Raw genomic sequence first — 23,243 nt, 5'->3', positions numbered from 1 at the left:
CCGGATGTGCGGACTCTCCGCTAGGATGTCCGCCACCGAGTCGGCTGCTGCTTTTCATAGGTTTTCCAGTTCACAGGGAAAGGGTAAACCCTCACAGGAAAGGGAAAGCCAAACACGACTGGGCAAGATGGGATGACTCAATCGCAGGTGGTCCGAACGCATCTCCTCCACCTCCTGCAGACGGGCGAGGGCGGCGCACTCTCTCACGAGCTCCAGGCTTGGCCGGCGTTTGCACACACACGCACGCACACACATTTGGCGTGTGTCAGGATCACGCTGAGACTTGTCCGCGAGAGGAAGCGTTGCGCGGCCGATGAACGGCGTCGAAATGGCCGATCCGCTCGCGGTTCTGCCTTTTGCTATGCGGTGGCCGCGTAAGCTGTTCCACTTGTCGGTGGAGAAAAATTACAGACTACCCCGCCGGGGAAGGAAGATCCCGAAGGGCAGGGAACTGCATCCGCTGTCCGGAGGGATCGGGATGTTGCTGCTAGCCGGGGTCGTCCGACTCTGTTTTTCTTGAGCCAGTTAGCCTGAAGAAGTCCTTGGCAAGTCCGGGTTTCCAAGGCACTCTGCAACTTGTCTTCAGGAGAGATTTCTGACAACCCACAACGTCACAACCACGCTAAAAACTCAACCGGTCAGCCAGCAAGCACGGCACAATCTTCACTAAGTTATGCCAGACTATTTCCCTCTTATGCCCCCATCTATATTAAAGGGCAGCTCAGTAGCACTTGGAACGCGTCCACAAATTTGAAAAACGCATTTTCAAAACATCACTTTAAAACAAAGATAATAGAATACAATAAGTTCAAAATCCTATGTCAGGAAGAAAAACACCAACAAGCGAAAACTGAGGCTTCTTCTTACGTTATGGGCTCCGGCTTAAGCCATTGGCATTACCGTTGAGATCACCCTTTTCACTAAAGCTTCGGCTGTCCGTTTCACGTAACAACCGTACCTTCCTGTTTCTGTGCAAACAAACGCATGAACATGAATCACTCAATTTTCTAAACAACCTATCCCTATTCCTACGCTTAGCGAACCAGTCACGCGATTTCTCGGCACGGGCGCATTTGTGCCGTTGGGATAGTCGCTTTCTTTTTCGCGATAGCTTCCACTTGCTCCGTTCTTTCTTGCGCCTACTTTTCCGCTTTTTTCTGCGACAGCATTGGAACACATGCTTTCTGCTTTCTTTTCGCAATCGTTTGAGTTTGCTCTCCTCACGATGGCAGCAATCTTTCTCGCGCCTGCCCTTCCGCGTTTTTCGTCGGCAGCACTGGAATCCTAGCCTTCTGCTTTCTTTCTGAGCATCTCTGACAAGCTAGCGGTCAATGTTCTAGCGGTAACCGGAGCTAGTAAAACACCGGTGTCTTCAAAGTGGTCAACACAGTCAAAGTGCGGCTCCGCGTCTGCATCGCGGCCAGCAGCGCATGACTCACTTTCAGTCAAGTTCGAACAACAACCGCTCACGCCAGCCCTCAAGCTAGGCATTTCCTCTGGCGCCGTCGCGGCTGCATCGCATGGCTCACTTTCAGTCAAATCCGAACAACAACCGCTCATGTCAGCCCTCAAGCTAGGCATTTCCTCTGGCGGCTCGCCACTCACGTTACAGGGGTTCTCCGATGAGCCGCATTGCTCAGCGCTAACCGGCGCACGATCAAGCTCCTTCGACAGCTGGGGCGCTTCGGATTGCGTGAGGGCCATATGTGCCACGTCCGCACTCACACTGGGGTTGCTTTTCTCATGAACACAACATAGCGTGGTATCGGGGCACGAACGATTCTGACTCTGCTCTGGTCTCTCGCTGTCGCCTTCGCAAGTCTCGCTCTCTACAGTGTACGCGCACTCCTCATCGGTCTGCCCTAGCTGATCACAACTCGCGGGCTGCGCAGTTTCCCTGATTGACACTTCATTTTTCAGCGTGCCTTGCTCTACGACACATCCGATTTCGGAAACCGCAATTTTCTCATTTTCTAGCTGATATCCATCTCCGTCACGCTCTATACAATCTTCTGCTTCTGACCCGAGATGCGGTTCAGTTACTACCAGTTCCCCACAGTCATTTCATGGAACTGTATCTCCTACAGCTACTTGGGTCGGCATGCAGTTCACCTCGCTCAACGGCGTCACTTCGGACTTCTCACCGATTAAGCCTGTGCTAACCGTCTCAGCTAGTGGCTCGACCAAGGTAACACAATACTACTCTGTTCGAGGCTCGGTCGGCTCGCTACTGCGGTCACGTTGCTCGGCCGTTTCGCCAAGCGGTTTCTCACACTCCGGTGCAAATTCGATTTGCTCCGAAACTTCCGCACTGTCTAGCCATTCGCTTACAGCGGCTTTCAACTGATACGCCAAATCAAAGTACGACTCGTCATAATGTTTCTCGCTCCCATACCTCTTCCGAAGATCATGAGGCGTTATCTGATATCGTATCAGCAATGACTCTTTTAGTTCATCGTAATTTTTCAAGCTGTCGCCAGCCAGGCGCTTGATTTCTTCCGACGCTTCAGCGGGAAGAAGAGCTACCAACTTCTGCGCCAACTATCTCGTTCGAAGCGTTTACTTCTACAGACACTCTCGAAGTCTGCCAAATATTCTGCCATATCCTCTGCGATGAGGAACGCGGCGTACCGTCTCGCGGTATCGAGCCGTTACACTGAAGGGCATTGAAAGCCTTAAGCTTTTCCACGCTCATTCTATGGGCTGAAATCTCCAGCTGCATCAGTTTCCTCACGCGAGCGTCCTCTTTCTCGTGACGTTCACTTTCCTCTTTCTCGTGACGTTCACTTTCCTCTTTCTCGTGACGTTCACGTTCATCTTTCTCGTGACGTTCTTTATGTTCACGTTCCTCTTGACGTTCGTCAATGATCTCAAGGCATTCCAAAAGCTCGTCATCTTCAACTTCCAACGCAAGAATAGCCTTTAACACTTCTGGTTTTCTGAGTTTGTCTGACAAATCCCGACCCAACTCCTCCGCAAGCTCCAGCAATTTCGGTTTGCGCAACGACTTCAAATCCAAACCCATGGCTGTTCCGAGTGCTGCCTTCTCTACTGCCCACTATTGCCTTGCTGCAATTAACCCAGCAACAACGACAACACAATTACCAGCTCTGTTCTCTACTTAACAAAAGCCTGGCAAAACTCAGTAGAAGAAAGTCCCGCACTCACCAAACCTCGCAGCCAAGAATCCAACGCAGTCGTTCCGCTGCAGGCAACCAGTCATCACACAGGGCTCGTTGCACTGCTCCCGACTTTCCGCTGAGCTGCTTGTTTAATGAGTCACGCCTGGGACATCTCCGCTCTTCCCACCTGATGTTGCACCTCGGTCAGACCTGGCTCGTTTCACCGACCACGCACGGCTTGGTCGTTCTCGTTCCTCCGCTGTTCATCAGTTGTTGGACGACGGTATCGCCTGGCTCGTCCCTCCGACCACGGTTACGGCTTGGTCGTCGTCATCCCACCGCTGTTCACCAGTTGTTAGACGACGGTATCGCCTGGCTCGTCCCTCCGACCACGGTTACGGCTTGGTCGTCGTCGTCCCACCGCTGTTCACCCCGCGTAAGCTGTTCCACTTGTCGGTGGAGAAACGTAACAGTGCCCAATACAGAGACGGTATACTGTAGCTTCTACGAAGCGTCCCTGATGAGTGCTTGTTTTTCATTCTTATATTATTTATTTATTTATACCTCAAATGCCCCTATGGGGTATTACATGAGCGGTGGGCTGTTACAGTTCATTGGCCTGTCTTTCAATGAATGCTTTCAAGTGTGCTGGATGAGCGTGATGAACTGCGTCGGCAGGAAGGCGATTCCACTCCTTTGCTGTATTGGCGAAAAAAGCATTTAGATGTGCAGTGGTATTTGCAGATGGCGGGTATGCTAGTTTATTGTGATTAAGTCGATGGGATACGCGGTGACAAGGCATGATGGCACAGTTTCCTAGTGATGAATGGTAAAATTTATGAAAAAGTCACAGTCGGGCTATTTTGCGGCCTGAAAGGAGATTAGATTTTGTCTTCAAATCAGTAACACTTGAGTGATATGAATAGTCTGAATGAATGAACCTTGCTGCACGGTTTTGGATGTATTCGAGGGTGAGGGAAAGGATAGACTGGTGAGGGTCCCGAACAGCGCATACGTATTCCAGTTTGGGACGGACGAGCGGTAAATAGGTCAGCAGTTTGACAGAAGGAGGTTTAAGTCGCAAGTTACGGAGTAAAAAACTAAGTATGCGGTTGGCCTCTTTAGCAATGTTAGAGACGTGAGTAGACCAGGTGAGGGAACGGGTAATGGTTACACCAAGATATTTATAAGAGTCAACTGCGGAAATTTTAGAACCAAATATATAATACGAAGGTGAAGGAAAGGACTGTCTACGGTGGAATGTAATTAATGACGTCTTATTTGTGTTTAGGGACATGAGTTATTTGCTACACCATGATTCGATGTAATTCAAGTCGGTCTGTAACAGTTTAGTATCGTTGCTGTTAGCGATAGGTCGATAGATTACACAGTCATCCACAAATAGTCGTATGTTATAAGTTATATCAGTAGCCAGGTCATTCATATAGATTAGGAAAAGTAATGGACCGAGTACAGCACCTTGTGGCACTCCAGAGGCGACGGAGCCTAAAGGTGAGGAAAATTCATTAGCGTGTACGAACAGTTTTTGGTCAGCGAAGAAGTGTTCTATCCAAGTGAGAATGAGTGGGTCAAGGTTCAAACGTGAAAGTTTAAATACAAGCCGTCTGTGGGGAACTTTGTCAAAAGCTTTCTCGAAATCCAAGAACAATGCATCAACTGGTATGTTGTTATCTAGGTTAGAACTAATGTGAATAATAAATAAAGCTAACTGTGTGTCACATGACATTCCTTTACGAAAACCGTGTTGGTTAGGGTGTAAAAAATTTACAGATGTAAGAACATTTGCGATATGTGTGTAGATACCATGCTCCATTAACTTTGAACGAATGGTTGGGAGGGATATGGGGCGAAAGCTATTGCGTGAAGATGGCGAACCTTTTTTAGGAACTGGAATCACCTTGCCTACCTTCCAGTCTTGAGGCAACGTCCAGATGATAACGATTGCTGAATGATGTGCGACAGAATGATACTTGTGATATGTTTGGTGTTTTTTAGTAGTTTGGAGTTGCTGCCATTAACCCCGGCTGAGGAAGAAACCTTTAAAGAATCAATTACGTTCGCAATTCCGTTGGTATGAAACGTTATGGGAGGCATGACAGGGTAATTGTATCGCGGAAAATCAGGAAGTTCATCTTTAGACTTGTTAGTATAAATAGGTGCAAATACAGAGTTCAGAACTTCTGGTACATCTTTATCAGCAATAGGATTATGTCGGTCATCAAGCAGAGATAAGCGATTGCTACACGATGGATGAACAATTTTCCAAAACTGTCTAGCATGTCCGCAGCATGTTGGGCAACGTGTTGTAATAAAAGCTTTTCTTTGTTTTGGCGGCAAGTGTCTGAAATGTTTTGTCGATGGTGTGATATTTTCCCCACGAAACTGAGGCGGTTTAAGCGTTTAGCTGCTGGATAGTACTGTTTCTTTTTGTTGTTCATTCGTTTTAGGGTAGCGTTAAACCACTGCGATGTGAGTCGTTCCGTTACAATTATAGTGGGAATGTATGTGGTGATAAGTTCATGCCTTTATTCTTGAAAAGCGACCAGTTAGTTTCGACAGAGCGAGTAGTAAGTCTGTTTAGTACCACGTCGTAAACTCGAACAACTTATCATTTATGCATCCATAATAACCCCTATGATTTAGTTTCTTTTTAGTTAGTTTCTTTTAAGCCTTTTTTGTGCTAGGTATCTAGCCTTGGAAAGAAGCTTGTATTATTTTGTGATCGCTAATACCGGGTAAGTACGTTAGGGACGAGACGTTGTCGAGGTGGGAAGTTAGTAGCAAGTCGAGTATGTTCGAAGAATTGTTATCTTCCCTGGTAGGGGCGGAAGCAAGCTGTGACAAATTGAACGTGAGGCATGCGTTTAAAAATTCGCTTTCAGTGTTATTTTTGACGATCGTTAATGTGACATCAGACCATGTGATAGCAGGAAAGTTGAAATCACCCAATATAAGAACGGAAGCGTGAGGATATGACGAAGCTAAAGAGTGGATAGTGTCGTAGAAGGGATTAGAAAACGAGGCATCAGCATCTGGGGGGCATAAGAAGGCTCCGATGATGACGGGAGGATAAGAGATGTTGCACATAAAAAAAAAGACTTCTAACGGAGAATTTATGTTAATTACGGTGCAATGTATTCTATGATGAGCAGCTATTAGTACACCACCGCTTCGTCTATTTACAAGATCGCGTCGGAAGATATTGAAATTGGGAAGAAATGTAGCGTTTGGACAGTTGCGTTTAACCAGGTTTCACTTTATAGCACAAGCTTGCTGTCTGTTGTGTCGATAAGGTAGCGAAGTTTGTCAAGCTTGGGCATTAAGCTCCCTATGTTAGTGGCATGGTAAAAGTATAAGTTTCATTGTCAATAATGAGTTTATAATGACGCAGCTTGAATTTTTTCAACAAAATGTTTTCGCGCGGTACGGGTTTGGGTGAGTAGGGGTAACCTTAAGAGATAGGAAGCGTGCAGAGTGTGTCAGAGAAATAACTCAGGTTACCGACATTCTAGTGGAAATTAGAAAGAAGAAATGGGCATGGGCAGGACATGTAGTGCGAAGAGAGGATAACCGATGGTCGCTTAGGGCAACAAACTGCATTCCAAGGGAAAGAAAGCGTAGCAGGGGGCGCAGAAAGTTAGGTGGGCGGATGAGGTTAAGAAGCTCGCAGGGGTCAAGTGGATGCAGCTAGCACAGAAACGGGATAAGTGAAGAAATATGGGAGAGGCCTTCGCCCTACAGTGGGTGTATTCAGGCTGATGATGATGATGATGCGTTAATCTGTGTTTTTCAGCTTATTACTGCTTGAAAGTAAGCTTTTTTTTTTTTGTCTTGAAGTGAGTTATTTTCACGATGATAGATCTGAATTTGTTCGTATCAAATTTTCCTAATCTGTGTGCGCGCTCAATATCCATCGGTGTGATATCGACCCAAGTTTATCACTGCAAAGATTTATGATTGCGTCTTCAGATTGGGACCAAGATTCATTTTCTTTATCGACTAGTCCAAAGAATAGAATATTAGATCGACGCGCCCTGTCTTCTGCATCATCCAGCCGGCTTGTTAGCACTGATATGTCGTGAGCGTTACCTTCAACCAGGGCCTGGACATCTTCAAATTGGGTTTTTATTACTGCGACAGACGAGAATTCATTTTCGATTTTTGATTACCTGTGCCTAATGTCATCTAATAATGTATCGTTTTTGGTGAGTTTAGTTTGCATTGCCTTTACATAGTTTAAGATGGAGGCTTGACCTTCACGTATTTCCTTTAGAGCGGTCAAGATGTCGCCAGACGCCTAGATTGAAGACGAACGCGTAGGAGGGCCGGGATATAGCTCAACGTCGCCAGCTAGTGCTAGCAATTCCAACATAAGTTCTGCACAATCACGCATAATGCTAATGCAATAACAGGGGCTCGGCAACACTAACAAGGCAAGGTAACGGGTACACTGTGCGTATAGTGAGTACCGATTCGTTACCTGAAAGGTGAGAAGATGGCAGGTGTAAGACGACCGCATCATTGCTGTGCTGCCGAGCCCACTGAAGGGAGTGATGGGATGGGAAGCGCTTTGAAGCGGCTGTATTGATGTTGCTTTCGATGCGATGGCTAGTTTTCGGGGGGGGGGGGGGGGGGGGTTGGTGACAAGCGCCGCGCCGACGTGACCAGAGGCGCACTGGGGCGGCGGCGCAAAGGTCCCGCTGCGCAGTTTGGTCCAGATGATAAGCAGCGCGGCGAGGCAGGAACAACCGAACCGCCACCACTCAGATTGGTAACTGGCCCCGCATCAGATTCGCCGATTAAGCAGTCATCGCCAGATGATGTCGGTAGAAAGGCCTGAAGGAACACTTGAAAGGTGAGATGGCGGGCGTAAGACGACCGCATCGTTGCTGTGCTGCCGAGGCCACTTACGAGGCTTTACGAGGTGCAATTCATTACTTTCTTTGTTATTCCATATAGACTGCCATACATGCTTTTGTTTTTGTTGAATTAACTTTGTGCCATCTTTATAAGGCATGTTTACTTTCTCTATTTTTTCTTCCCTGCTTAGCAGCACACACGTCCGCTCTCTCATTGCTTTAAATGCCCATGTGGCTTGGAACCCAACAGAATATTATGTTAAGTCTTTTGTGTTGATATATTTGTTATAGCATGCATTATGTTACCGAGTAATGGCATGACTGCTTTTTTGGGGTTTAGAGCTATGAGTACACCCATTGAATCTGTATAGGTAACACTGATCTCAATGCCCTCGTGCCCAATTTTTGCTAAAGCTACCAGGACAGCATAACACTCGGCTGTAAACATTGATGCACATTGATGAATTCGACGTATTTTTTCGGAGCTCCTATCCACTACAGCGCAGCCAACAAAAGAGGCAGTTTTTGTTCCATCCGAGTAAACCTCTGTGTATTTGCTGTATTTCTCTTTTAGTGTGCGATATTCTTGTAATATATGTTCTGTAGGAGTTTTGCTTTTTTTGAACTGCGTAGGAGTGAGGTCACAGATTGTTGTAAAGTTACACAATGCAGCCAGTGCCTATTTTCTTGAGCGATATCAGGCAAGGTGCCCAGAAGATGGAGGTCACGGCTTATGAATTCAAATCGCATTATCAATGGTCTTGTTGTTTGAGGGTTATTTGTGAATATTTTTCGAGAGGGGCAAGTTGTTACAATCGAATAACGGAGGTTTTTTTTTTCGTGTCCTTATTCTGAGAACATAAGCGCATGTGAGTGCAGTTTGTCCGTCTTCTAGCGAAGGTTCGTTCGTTTCCAAATAAAGACTATTCTCAAAGGCCTAAGTTTTGTACCGGGTCTAAATTTTTCATTTATGAAGGTCTAGCTGAACCGTATACTATGCTCCTATTCTAAGCGGCAGCGTATAACAGAGCGGTCTATGTGTAGACGACATGCCCTGTCAGATCCCCAATGTTTCCGCGAAAGACCTTTCAGTATGTTAAGAGAATTGGGGGCTTTCTTTTTCAGTGTATTTATGTGGAGTAGAAATGTAGGTTTTTTGTCGAACGTAATGCCTAGAAATTTGTGTTCAGCTTTTACCGGCAATTCTTTTTTATTCAATTCAAATTCAAATGCAGTTTATTTTCCGTCAGGAAAGAAATCAATGGAGAAGGCTCGAGCAAAAAGTTAAACATGTTCACTTGATCGTGCATGGCATACAGTGACGACACAGAGGTGGATATTTATAAAACATACTCGTGGAGCATGGAAACATGGAACAAAGCAAACAAAACGTACAAGGTTAAACAATATAGAGTGGTCTTGCAAAGCTCTCTTGTGGAACTTAAACAATCTTTATATGTACAGCAAGTACAAAGAAAAAAAAATTACCTGTAGTAATTTACAAACAGAATGGAACGTGCATACAGGTACATATTCATAATGGCAAACGGTTTTGCAACAGAACAGCATGTTATCATTTTAGTAGCATTAATTAGCCTGGGTTGTCTGATGCTCGGTCAGACAGGAAAGAACTAATTCTTGAAATACTAATGCGGGTAATGTCAATTCCATTATGTTGGAGGTTGTTTACAAGTGTTGGTAAGGAATGACGTAGTATTTGTTGACCATAATTTGTCCGCGAATAAGGAACTTTCCAAGGTTCTGAAAAGCGTGTATCACGTCCATGTGTTGATCGAGCTAAATGTGCTGTATATTATAATTCTTGCTGGCTCTTACGAAGTTTTTGTTTGTAACTTTTTGCCAATGTGTTTAGGTACAGAATATGCACACTTGTTACATTAAGCCGCATAAAATATTCACCTGTGTTGGCTTGCGAGTCGACCCCTACGATATGCCGAATAGTTTTTTTTTTTTGAGTACGTGCTAACGATTTAGATTTGTGACGGTTGTTCTCTCCCAAACAAGAAAGCACTAACTTATATCTGATAGAATCAAGGCATTGTATATATGCAGCCTAATAGCTTGTGGTAGGAAAGAGTGGAACCTCGCTAGTATTCCGAGAGATTTAGATATTTTGGTTATAGCCTAATTAACGTGAGTATCCAATACCATATTTTTGTGCAGATACACGCCAAGCGTTTTAACTGAATCAACAAGTTATATTGGTTCGTATCCTAATGAGATATTTAAGAAGTGTGGTGTTTTCGATTGCCTGTGAGTGAACATGACTGCCTTTGTTGTTGTTTTTTTTGTGTGCTAATGCCCAGGGGGTTCGCTTTACTCCATTGGTAGAGACCTCGAAGGATCGTGTTAATACCATCCTGTAAGAATTGAAGTTACGCTCGTGAAATAATAAGGTGGTGTCATCTGCATAGGATATATAATGTGGAACGGGGCTAACAGATGTGATATCATTTACACATATGTTAAATAGGAGGGGGCATACTTCCTTGAGGTATGCCGGTGGTACAGGTCTGTATGATGACATGTTGTTATCTATTGAAACGCTTTGCCTTCAATGTTGTAGATATGATGTTATGAGGGCTAGTGGTGTTTCCTCCTTCCATATATTTGTAGCTTTTTAGTAATGTTATGTGATTAAGATGATCAAAAGCTTTGGAAAAATCAATGTAGATACCAACTACTGCTTCATTTTCTTCAAATGCTTTTAGTATTATTTCTTTCTGTGTCAGCAATGCTAGCTCTGTGGATTTTCCTTTGCGAAAGCCGAATTGTGTCGATGTTAACAAATTGTGCCTTTCAAAAACATTGGTGATGCGAATATGAATTACTTTTTCAAGAACTTTTGAAAAGATAAGTAGCAAGGATATTGGGCGATAGCTTGCTAAATTGTTGCGATCGCCACCTTTGAAAATTGTTATTACTTTATATATTTGCATTTTTGCTGGGAAAACGCCCGTGAAGAGAGCTAAATTGTAGATATGAGTGAGATGTGGTGTGAGCAAGTCAAGTGCACCTTTTATAGGCCTTAGTTGAAGATCGTTAATGTCCCGCGCCGCACTGTTACGAAGAGAACTAAATGCATCATGGAGTTCATTTTCACTTGTGGGAACAAAAAATATACTGTCTAAATTTCTAGCAACATTTCCCGTTGCTTCTACACAGTGAGCACTAGTAACCTGGTTCACTAGATGGTTGTTAAATTCTTCAGCTAGCTGTGTTCCACAAATAACTTTGTCATTTATAATTATTTCATGTGTATTCCACTATGAGGGTTTCGATTAAGTAGCTCATTTAACTTCTTCCACATAACTTCAGTGGTGTGGGCAGCGGTGGCGTAGCGGTAGAACATCCGCCTCGCATGCAAGAGGGCCGGTGCTCAAATCCCGGTGCCACGCAATTTTCCACCGGATTAAAAAAAAAAGCCGCGTGTCGATGGAATTGCATAAAAACAAGGTTTGGGGTACGACCTGATGGCGGTGAACACCTCCGGCAATGCACTCCCTCATCAGAGCAGGAGTTGGCCACCCTGGTGCAGTAATTGGCCGCAACTAATTGGCCCTAGATCCGTTTTTTAACGAAAAAAACGGATCTAGGGACTTTAGCCGCAACCTCTCATGATTAGTTCCATAAAACCCCGGCCCTCAGTCACCAGCGGCTGCGGAACAACTGACCACGGCGGCGGTGAGACCTGTGACGCAGCAGGGGGTGCTAAGATTGAATTCCTCGCTCCGCTGACGGTGCGGGAGGTTAATGTTAGTGTCGAGCCGATAAAAAGCATTGGGCCAGGGGCGATGGTCTTGCGGTCGCATGCCCCTTAGCGAGAGATATGTCCCATCATTCCACAGCTGCAGCACACTGGTGGTGGGCGCCACCGATCAGCGGCAAAGTGCGTGCAAACTTGATCAGGGCGAGATTCGTAGTCGGGCCTACGTTGCTGGCGAACGACTCCGCCTGTTTCGGTGATGTTTCGTCCCAACCGCTGCTGGGAAGAGGGAGTGCCTTAGCGTGTGCGGTTGTCGAAGTTGGGTGAAGTGTGAGCTGAATTCTAGGAAACAGATGGGGTCACGGGCTCTGCTTGCAGCGCGCAACCTTCATATTGGTCTTCACCTCCGAAGAGAGAGTCCTGAATTCGAAGCAGTTCTTCTCGTACGATCCGGCGTATCAAGTCAGCCATTGACTAGGGAATACCAACACATACACTTTCAAGGAAGTCAAGTTGGCCAGTCGGCCAAATTTAGGAGTCACATGACGAAGCTTAAGGGTTTCGAAAGTGTGGCAGTGCCTGTTCACGTCAGCGGTTGAGTTCTAATGGTTTTGGTGATCACGAATGCATATACATCAGCGACGTCTTCCAGCAAACGCCCGACCTTATCTTCTTCAGACATTCGTGGGTTGACTTTTTTGAACAGCTTTAAACGTTCCTCAATGTATCTTGTGCAAGTCTCACCAGGTACATACTTCGGCTTGCTGGAGAAACGTTTGCTCGGCGCGTGTCTTCTTTGCTGTTCCATCGTCGAAGCACTTTTTTTTGCTCTTTTCCTCCGTGAAATGGTCGCAGCTAGTCAGCGTATCTTCGTGGTTATCGAACCAAATCAGTGCCGTGGCTTCTGCAGAGTACAAGATTCGCTAGTTTCACAGTGGGGCCCCGTCCATTGTACCGGCTCACCCGCTCATAGTGTGTGAGCTACTCATCGAAATCATCTGATTTTCCAGCGAACGTCCGCGGCTCGCGATGATGCTGCTAGTTACTTACCGCTAGTGGCATTCTCTGCGCGTAGCCTTCTTGAGCCATATTCAGGGATAAAGGTGGTAAGCCAGGTAGTCGGCAGCTGCGTCAAAGGTCACAGGGATCCGTGTTGGGCGACCCCGCACCTCCACAAACTTTTATGCACTGAGTGCGTAAAAAGGTGTTTATTTTCAGGACTAACAATTGATGAGTAAATTAATCAAACTCTACATCGGATAAGCAGAAACCGAAACGCTACCAGCATATGACGGAAGCTTAACCTAGACTTAGACGCGTCTATCACTAGGAATGAAGTCCGAGCTGAGACAAGATCGACCCCAGGTGTTAACGGGATCACGAACACGATTATCAGAAATCTAAACGACGAGTCAATCACAGCCCTTACTGAATACATGAATAAGGTATAGAAGACTGGACAACTACCGCAGGCATGGAACAATGCCAGTGTAGTCCTCACACCCTTACCGCAGAAGCCGCCAAAACTAGAACACCTACGACCCATATCGCTGACCTCGTGAACACGTTGTTCAGACGAGACTTCCCAAATACATGGAGCAAGAGAACCTTTTGCAATACGAAATGGTGGGATTCAGGCCGAGGCTAAGCACACAGTATGTGATGCTCAGAGTTAGGTACGATATAATAACACATGAATCTTCGAATACAAAGACTATCCTCGAACTGGACCTAACCAAAGCCTTCGACATTTTGAAGCATAAGGCAGTCCTCGAAAGTCTTCAAGAGACTGGGGTTGGAATCAGAACATATAACTATTTCAAAGACTTCCTCACAAATAGACAAGTTACCATGAACTTTCAAAGCGCCCAATCGCCCACAGTCACTTTGGGTAACAAGGGAACGCCACAAGGTTCTGTCTTGTCTCCCTTTTTTTAACATTGCTATAAGGGGGCTACCACCATACTTAATTCAAATACCAGACTTAAAATTTAGCATGTAAGCACATGACAGAAATCTCCAAGTAAACAAAGGTAACGACGCATATATAGGGAACAATCTTCAGGCTGCCGCAAATAAGGTGGTTGAGTACGCTGCAGAATGCGGTCTATCCTGTTCCCCGCAAAAGTCGGAACTATTCCATCTACAAACCCAAAAATACGAAAATTAAACCAGACATAAAGGTAAATGTAGAAAACTACCCGGTCCCACAGGTAGAGCAAATTATATTCTTAGGAATGGTCCTCCAGGCAAGGGGGCAGGACACAGACACCATCAAAAAGTTGGAGAACTACGCAACCAAAGTTACAAGAAGAGTAGCGCTTAGAGGACATGGTCTCAAGGAGCGCAGTCTACTTAAAATGACACAGGCCTTCATCATCAGTCACATATGTTATGCCCCAACTTTTCTCAATCTCAAAAAGACAGAACGTGAAAGACTCGTCGTTATAATTCGCAAATGCGCCAAACGCGCCCTAGGCCTCCCTATCTCCACGTCAACGGAGAAGCTGGAGAAAATCGAAATTCATAATACATGGCAAGAGCTCACTGAAGCAGTCAGAAGTTCTCAACTGGAAAGCCTAAGTCAGACGGAGACAGGCAGAACCACCCTGGACTGGGTCGAACTCCATACAGAGGCCTACAGACGAAAACATATATCCCACCCAACATAAGGGAGCACATACTGGTACCACCCTTACCTCGAAACATCTACCCAGACCGCAACGAATAACGCAGAGAACACAGAGCAAAAACTATCGCTAAACGAATGAAACGCAAGGCAGTCGTGGAAGTTGCTTATGTAGACGCATCATGCGGACGACTCGAAGAGGCTGTCTCGGCAGTAGGAAATGGAGAAGGGGCCCCTAATATTGCGGCCTCAACACGCACCCGGGACATTGGCACAGCTGAAGAGGCCGCAATTTTGCTCGCATGCACTGGCACACAAGCCAAAACTATAATCAGCGACAACAAAACGGCTGTCTTGATTTTTGCAAAAGTACGGATGTCAAATTAGGCCAAAAAGATTCTTCTCACAAATCTCATTACTAGAACCATATCCATCATATGGATGCCAGCTTACGAGTCTGTCCCTGGTAATGTAGCTGTGCACCTGCTGTCCGGAGATCTCTACAACCGAGCAGCGGTAGAACAGCTCGAATGCAAGGAAAAAAAGATTGCGCTATTACATACAATGAGAACACTGAATCTTGCAAACTAGATCGAAAGGTCTACCCTCCCCCAGATCGGTCTCTCACTAACAATGAAGCACGCATCTGAAGGCGATTACAAGCCGGTAAATGCATCTGCCCTGTCTGGGTTTTCTTAGCACAGACCGGGGAGGAAGAAGATTATAAATGTAAAAATTGCGGCCGCAAAAGCACGCTACATCATATATTATGAGAATGCGCCGATTCCCCAGGCGCTGGCATTAACATTGATAGTAGAAAAGCCTGGGAGGTTTGGCTGCGGAGCGGTGATCCCCCCGTTAGCGGCACGTGACCCGCCTGGCGGCTGAGGCCGTGAAGATTGCTTCTAATCTCACCTGACATCAGCCTTCGGTGCCCTCCTCACCCGTTTCCCGGCCTGCCTCCCGGGGGCGGGAGATGAAGGGCTCCTTTTCGGGGGAAATAAAGTTTTCATTAATGCATTCGTTCAGTTCGAGGAACCGTGGAACTAAGGCCCACCAGCTTCCGTTTCTCCTTTTCAACCTCTTTCTTCCTTCTCTTGGCTTCCGATACTTAGCACGTGACAATATGTGTTACTGGAATGGCCTTAATGTTGAGAAATTTCTTTGCAGTTTCTATTATAATCTTTATTTCATCCGTGAGCTAGGGTTCAAAGCAATTAATGGCAAAGCTTGAACTTTGGAAGACAAACGCAGATGCATCTTAGTAACGCCTGCCTCCGTATAAACAGCTCATTTTACTGCAACGACGGTTCCTCAAGACTTGAGCAGAAGTCGACTCAGTCGCTGCGGCTTGGTTTCATTTTGAAAAAGATAGCCCGAAAGGGTCTCATAACTGGTCGAGAATTTTACGGTTTAGCCTTCAACGACTCGTTACCCTTCGTAAAGCCATTAAGTCTCCCGAAAGGTAATAAAAGGCAACCCTGAACGTCGTTATCCACCGGAAACTAACTCGGCTGGTTTTTATACATTTTTGTGAACGCTGACAAGTGTATACTCCCATGCAGTCCCGAATGCGGCAGCGGAACACGTCTGTGCATTGTACGAGCATAACTGTTTGTCTAGTTCAAACTTGGAAAAACACTCCTCCCCGGAGCCTCCGCTGCTGGGCCATTTTCAATACACAGAACGGAAGTATAGAAATGGAAATAAAAGCCGCTGACACGGAGAGATGTACAACGCATTTTTTTGCGGCGCTGATCAGTGCGAAGTAATATTGTAATCACGAAGAAATTTATTTTAAATGGAATAAGTGTAAAAGCAAAAACAACCATAAACCCTTCGAAAAAATCAAAAACCCTAGAAATTCCCGTCCGGGAATTTTACCAACTGTGCTACTGCGACTTCTTTCGATGTTATACTTTCGTAGATATATTGTGGTACGTGTAACTTGTTCCCGGGAGAGTTTACAGGACGTAGAAGGTTCTGTATTACCGCGACTGTCAGATGGAACTTTATCTAACCAAGGAAGTAGAAGCTGTGCTACAATCCTCTTACTCTACCTATGGCATCAAGGCTTCCAGAAAAGAGCTCTTCTTCTGGCTAATCAGCAAACAAAAATTATAGGATTTCACTTAACTTCGCTGTCATTACTGCCCACAATACTGCCCATATTCTTAGTTTTTACCGCGGTTTATCTAAAGCCTTCTTTGAAAAACTGCTCGAAGAAATCAATGGTTAAGTAACGCACGACAACGATAAAGTACACTACTTTAAAGCACGTAATAAATTTAAGTAGCGTACACTTTAACAGCAGTATGGGAATGGTGCGCGGAATGCAAATGGCTATTAACTTTAAAAAATCAGTTACGCTATCCCTAGCCAGAAACAAACACAGATCAATTTTTCAGAACTCATTAAACAACATTACTTTTGCATCAGTCTCCGAATAGAATTATTTAGGTATACCACTGACCTCTTACCTCAGATGGAATTCTCATGTTAACAACCTCACGTCAACCTCATTGACACGGTTGTTGTTCAATAGCATACTCCTCAAACCAGCATCATCTGAAACAAAAATACTTGCGTATAAACCATCTGTCAGGCCAGTTTTAGAATATGCTCAAGTTGTTTGATTTCATTTTACTAAGAACCTATTGAAACGATTACACGAAGTGCAGATGAAGGTTCTCCTATGTTTATTTAACAAACACAGGTTGACAGACTCACCAGCAGAACTACTCAAGCATGCAGGACTACTAACTATTCAGAAAAGAGCAAAACAAGCGGGCCTTGAAACCATCTACGAACCAACTTATACACAATCAGTTAAAAATCTACACTTCAAGGCACATATCAAAATCCCAACGATACGAACCCTTAATAACCACATACATACATACACTAAGCGTGTTTTCATTCCGTACTGACTCAAAAATATTCGTACTTTCCTCTTGCTATACGCGAATGAAGCACCTTCAACACATCTATTGTTAGTAGTTCATCCTTAATGGATATTAGCACTCTTGTTTAAAGTGAGCTACTTACATGTCAGTAGTTATTTTGTATTTAGTCATTATGAATTTGTTCTTTCCTGTTGTGTTTCTCTTGTGGTATAACCAGTTGTTCGCCTAATCCTTGTCACACACTCTTCGTTCTGGTAGAACTGCTATAGGAATTTTGTGATGTATAATTTAGTATCATATTTTGATACGTACTTCGAATAATTATAATTGCTATATTTTGTGTGTCTGTACTTTTGAATGCCCTCCCTGTTACAATGCCTCTCGGGATTGACAGTATCAAAAAAATATAATTTTCATCATCTTCATGACCTTTGACAAAGCTTACCTAAAGGCTGTAATAAGTCCTCTTTCGTCCTAATAAGTCCTAGCCTAGAGTAAACCACCCTTTATATGCATAGTTAAACTTGACAATACCTGGCAAAGCAAACCGCTGCATATAGAGGGCTCTTCGATTCGTCGCCTAGCCAATCTATTTTCTTGGCGATTATAAGTTAGAAGTATTGCTGCAATCGTGTAGGGAGTAATTAAAAAGTGGTTTGGTTTGGTGTGGGGGGTTTAACGTCCCAAAGCGACTCAGGCTGTGACAGACGCCGTAGTGGAGGACTCCGGAAATTTGGACACTAAAAGAAACATATTTGCATACCGCCATTGGGATCCGCACCTACGATCTTCGAAATTCGCTTCCGCTGCCCTTACTGAGTTCAATTTGTGTTTCATTTATCCTTCGCATGACTGAAATGACGGTCAACAAGCGCCTGCGTGAACATTTTGAAGATTCTAAAAAATGGCGACCACAATTTCTGCTTTTTACACATTGTGGAACGTATGCAATTTTTATGTGCTTTGTGGCCACGTGCGTGCTTTTTTTAGCAGTGAGATAGGATTCACGGCGACCTTCAGTATACATCTCAACATCTTAGGCTCGTACGTAAGCAGCTGTCACGTGACCGGAAGTAGCAATTACATTCTGGCACCGAATGATCCATCTTTCTGATTTCTGGACAGTTCTACTTCGTTATTTCTCCGTTTCCTCTAGTTAAATTCGGTTTGTTTTTCATCGGCATACCTGGCTTCGCATTCATATATATTTCCGATCTTCGTCGATGAATATTAATTGTTTTTAGTTTATTGCGCCTCGTTGTTAGTCTCCTTTGCAGTTTTGGAAATGTATAACATTCGCTCTTCTATATATTTCCATTCGAATATTTGGCTTGGTTTGGTTTATGAAGTTTAACGTCCCAATGTCACTCAGGCTATAAGAGCCGCCGTAATGGTGGGTTCCGAAAATTTCGACCACCTCGGGTTTTTTAACGTGCCCTGACATCTAACAGCACACCGTTCGAATATTTACCGTCTGCATTGCCAGCGGTGCTTACAAAACACCGGTTCGACTGGAAAAGTGATCGCTGTCAATCAACATTTTTGAAGGGATTTTTGGAACGATTTGTACTAGCCCCGCTATATTTTACGATCGCCGCCTGCACACTGAGTTCTGACCAGTTTGCTAACTGCCGCTTAAAATCCATAGACCCTGACCTGAAGCTCCGGCTTCCACCTGGCTTACTCCGATGTGAAAAAACTTTGCTGTGCCGCTGTGGGTTGGTGTAGCATTTACAAACTCTTATTATTTTGCGATTGGTATGGAAAATAGCCCTGCATGCCCAAACTGCGGGTGCGAAGAGACTTTAGGTCACATTCTTTGTGAGTGCCCCGTATACAGCGAGGAAAGACAGTGCCTATGCCGTGCGCTGGAGCGTCTAGATGGACGCCCACTAACTGAAATTAAGATTCTGGGTCCCTGGCCACGGTGATCGTCTGCGGTAAAGGCCTCCCAGGCACTGCTCCGCTTTATGAAAAGCACAGGACTGATCGGAAGACTACGATTTTTTATGTTACGTGATATGACTGTGATGTGACATGTATGTGATGTAACTGTACTGTCATCACCCATCCCTCTCTCACCCACAACTTTTATATCCATCTACCTCTCTCCCCCAGTGCAGGGTAGCAAACCAGTTCCTTTACCGGTTAACCTCCCTGCCTTTCCTCCTCATCTTCTTCCTCCTTCTCCTCTTGCCTACACACCGGATATACACAAATACGCATACGTTTATTCCTCTAGACTGACTGGTTACACAGTCGTGCCGGCAGAACTGCAAGAAAGAGCGCTTGTGTGAGGGCGATGGCATTAATCCGAAGTACCCAGTCGGCAGCCACAAAGCGACAGCCTTTACAACAGGATGTTAGAATTTAGAAACAAAAAACGTTGTTCATGAGAAAGAGCAATCGCATGTGCATACTGAACAGAATAAACCTGAAAGAAATTTTGCGGCCATAACTTCCAACAGCGTTGATCGACTATACCGTTGAGCTGCAGGCCGCACATGCTCCTCCGCTTCGAAAACGCATTGCGTTCATCCTGTAGTTTTACTTGGCATGTTTTGCAAACCAAGTCAAATAGAGACACGTGATATGACGTTGCACCTATTTTATTAGCCCATATTCGAATAAAGGTTACCGAGCGCTAGTACTAGCTAGTAGTGTGCGTGCTAGTTTGAATTGGCAGTAACAGCCCAGAGGACACCTTTCCAATGGAGTCACTATGCATTGCCCTCATAGTGCTCGTCGCGACTCTTTTGATCTGGTAAGCTGTCTTTTTTTCAATGCGCTCACCACGTACACTTTTCCATCTTGCGAAGTGTCGCGAAGCTGCTAAATTTGCTGTCCGTTCAGGACTCCGAAGTTGAGAACTACTACTCCTTGGCTGTCTCTAACCTTTAAAGGCAAGAATTCAGCGCAACTGAATTACTCAGCATGTGAACTGGCACTGACATCAAACCTTCTCACGAAGGAGGCGGTATAGAAAGTTCAGACAATAACCACAGCATTGAAGAGGGATGTTGTCAGCTCAACAGTTTAAGTATCTATAGATTACTTTCATCAGATCCCACAGCCGAACAACAAAAATTAAAATACAAGCTCTAAAGTAACTGAACAAGAGAACAGAAATGCCACCGCGACTATATACGTAAGACACTCATATCCATAAGTACGTCTCCCAGACGCTTTCACGTGCTTCCTAAAATACACAAGGAAAATCATCCCTGCCGGTCGATCGTTTTCGAAATTGGCACACTCACAGAAAGAATTCATACCTGCATCGATTCCCTCGTGAAACTTAATCTTCCAAACCACACGCTCCACATACGACACACTAATCATATCTCCCAAAAAGTGACGTCAATCCACTGTCATCAAAGATCTTTCGTGATCTTTGAAGTGATGTCCCTGTACACAAACATTCCGCATTATACCAGAATCCGAGTCCTGGTAATACATAAAATCCTAAAAGATTAGACTTACCTAACCCAACCGCCATCGCCGCACTCACTAATCTCTACATCGAAGTTAATTCCTTCTACATTTATTCTAACATCTGCAAAAGAGTGACGCAGGTATGGGCACGACCACTTCACAAAACTGTGCTAACATATTCCTGGGCAGCAATGAATCATGTTTACTTCGTTCACACCCCCTTCCCCACCACTCATCATCATCATTAGCAACGCCTTATCCCGGTTTGGGGTCGGCCCTTGATCAGCTTCATCCATCCTGGGCGATTCTGATAAACAGTGTTGGGGCCGCTGGTCTGATGGCGGCGAGGTCGCATTTCACAGCGTCCAGCCAGCGCATCTTCGGGCAGTCAATTGGGCGTTTGCCCTCTACCTTAAAGTTGATGGCAGTTACTGCCACTGTTCCATCGCTCGAGCGGCGGACTGTTCGTACCAGCGCAGGCGACTATCCCAAATTTTATCAATGATCGGCGTAACATCCCATCGACGTCGAACGTCCTCGTTGCGTTGCCGATCCATTAGGGTGGAGCCATCCATTCAGCGAATTATTTTCATCTCCGCAGACAGCAGCTTGTTCTCGACGACCACGGTGGATGGCGAGCAACGCTGATTATAACGCAACTGAAGGTACCACTGATGTAAATCTTCGATCTTAGCAGTCTCAGAAAGCTACGATCACAAAGCTCTCGTAACATTTCACGCCATAAGCCACGCCCCGCCGAAGCGCACTCTGGCGTCCAAGTCCGCGGATACAACGGTACGCTGGTGGGATCCAAGGTATCGGAAGCAGGCAGCTTTTGGCAGTGGGCAGCTGTTGACGTAGATGGTGCCTGGCTCCGGGCTCGTTTCCAGGTACTAAGTCTTCTCGAGATTTAATCTCTACCCATATGTGGCAAGTCGATCACACCAATATTGTGTCCACTCCTGCAGGCCTTGCCCTGTACGTGATGCGAGCATCACGTCATCCGCGGATAGCAATGTCCATGGCATGTCCTTCTGTAGGTCACAAGTTTTGGTGTCCGTCACCAGGGCAAATAGCAGAGGGGACAGCGCACAGCCCTGGTAGACCCCAAAAGTGATCGGGAAGCTGTCTGAGAGTCCAGCTGGGCATCTCACGCGACTACCAACGATATTGTACATTACCGCTACAAGGCGCACGCGCAACTCGGGGACACCATGAAAGCGCAGTGCCAGTCAAATCAGCCTGTGTCTTATCGAACGCTTTTTCCAGATCAAGGAAGGATATGTGAAGCGGCTTGCCTTTCAATCCTCAGTGTCAATCCGTCAGCTGACGGGCAGCAAAAATAGCGTCAGTCGTACCAGTGCCGCGCGTAAACCCGCATTGGTTTGATCGTATGCTGACGATAGCCCGAATTTTAGCGTCCATGATCCTCAAGAGGATCGTCATCGTGTGGGACAGGATGCGGATGGACCAATAGATTCCATAGTTAGGGTCCCCTTTATTTTTATATATGGGTACAGTGATGTTGTTTTGTCACATCATGGGTGCCCGTTCGGTCGCTAGAATGAAGTTAAACAAGCCCCTGTACGCCAGGACTTGCTGTTGCCACCGTGTTGTTGTTGTTGTTGGATGGAGGGATTAGTCCCACCACTCACACAAACGATATTTTACAAACGCTTCCTGGAGGAAGTATTCATGATATGGACAGAAATCGTGGACGAACTCATCCAACTGTTCCCTCGTTTAACAAAATACATTCAAAGATTTTATCTGCGCATACCTACACATCCAGTCTAACGATCTTCTGGGCGTTTCCATCGATTGCAACAGGGTATGGTAATCACCTATATTTACAAAGACCTCACCAAAAGGTAACAGAACCCTTATTATAGTAATTGCCACCGACGCGACTGAAGACCTTCGATCCCTTACTGCCAGGCCATGAAATTGAATTCTGCCATTAATGCTGGCCATGAATTCTAGCCATGAATTCTGGTCCCACTCGGTACGTTTTGCGGAAAATTCTAACTGTAGGCGGGAAGTTCACAGACACAGACGCTATCCGTCTCCTGTTATCTGTAGGGGCATTAGAAAGCAGAAGCAACTATTGCAATGAAATCATTGTGGAATGCTGACAAGCTGCCCTAATCGCGGACCGTTCAAACTTCATTTCAATCTTTTTCAAACAACTTTCTAAGTATAAATAAAATATTAAAAGCATTTTAACATCATCAAACCAAGTAACCGCTTCCCCCAAATTTCCCCTGCGTCTCTGTGCGTTAGGTGCAGACACCAAACATTTACAAAATCATGTAGTTCACTCTACTCTCGATACAACAAATCCTATAAGCTGTCTGGAGTGCACAAAAGAATTTAAACTGATGCAGACGATAACGCTGGCTTAATATATACTGTGATTTCGAACACTACTTTCGTGAAAACTCGAATTGTAACATCAGCAACGTTCCGCACACTTTGAAGTGTGAAGAATGGCAAATCCAGGGCATATGAGAGACAGAAAGCCCCTTGCTAATTCAATTCTAC

General features: G+C 45.2%; 1 long non-coding RNA gene across 1 annotated transcript in view; it reads left to right on the top strand.

Moving 5' to 3' along the window:
- The first annotated feature begins 7,881 nt into the window (after positions 1 to 7,881).
- Positions 7,882 to 23,243, top strand: part of LOC146195163 (uncharacterized) — a 51,312-nt gene continuing 35,950 nt past the window's right edge. Inside the window, exon 1 of the long non-coding RNA XR_014705539.1 lies at positions 7,882 to 7,998. This is a non-coding gene — a long non-coding RNA (uncharacterized LOC146195163). The remainder of the gene's footprint in view (positions 7,999 to 23,243) is intronic.

Source organism: Amblyomma maculatum, chromosome 3 (genome assembly GCF_055883805.1).
Source record: "Amblyomma maculatum isolate TAMU_Amacu chromosome 3, ASM5588380v1, whole genome shotgun sequence".
NCBI classification, from domain to species: domain Eukaryota; kingdom Metazoa; phylum Arthropoda; class Arachnida; order Ixodida; family Ixodidae; genus Amblyomma; species Amblyomma maculatum.
Note: the sequence above shows the minus strand (reverse complement) of the source record. Positions and strands in the feature narration are given on the sequence as shown.